Source organism: Phytophthora infestans, genomic scaffold (assembly GCF_000142945.1).
Source record: "Phytophthora infestans T30-4 supercont1.58 genomic scaffold, whole genome shotgun sequence".
In the NCBI taxonomy this organism is placed as follows: Eukaryota; Oomycota; class Peronosporomycetes; order Peronosporales; family Peronosporaceae; genus Phytophthora; species Phytophthora infestans.
The window spans coordinates 414,894-415,643 of NW_003303701.1; positions in this window are offsets into that span (position 1 = coordinate 414,894).

The window sequence follows — 750 nt, forward strand, 5'->3', positions numbered from 1 at the left end:
TGATTGCCGACTTCTCTGAGTTTGTTATCAATGTGTGCCAGTGTTTGTTCTTGCAGCTGTCGTAGATGTTGCATTAAATCTGGGATAACGTCATTCAAATGATCCGCTTGCGGTTATTTCTCCGTGAGCATTTTGGTTTTCAGCTCAGCTGCGAATGGGTTAAACTCGCTGCAGCTAAATGGAGGGTGAGCCCATAGGTTATGGGTCGGGTAAAGGTCACGCAGCAGAACCGCGTCATGTAGGACAACTATACGAAGGTACAGTAGTAACCCCAAGAAGCCCCCGGTTGCTACGTTGGGTGCTGACTGTTGTTTGTATGACGCCATATAGAAATCCAGAAAGGGAAATACGCCACGCTGAAGCTGCTCAGGAGGAAGAAGAGCTGCCCGCTCTAACGAAAACGACCGTTTGTCAAGGGGAAATCCTGCTAGAGACCGCATCGCTTCTCGTGGCAAAGCGCTCAGGCAACAGCCGTCCATTGCGGATGCATTCCACCTTCCTAACCGACGAATTTGTGAATCTGTAGCACCTGCTAATTCGACCATCCTTGCTCCTGAACCCCGTGCCGCATGTGTCTTAGCCTTCGTATGCATGCCTAATGCTGTGGACCGCATTTATAGTGGCGTCGTAAATGCGATCGGGTATGTCATTTGAATTTGGTAAAATTCTTGTTTTGAACTTTAAAAGTTTGATTGTCCGTAACCAGTTCTCCAGGGGGCCCGGAAAGGGAGGGTAGTAATTTCCCTTTTG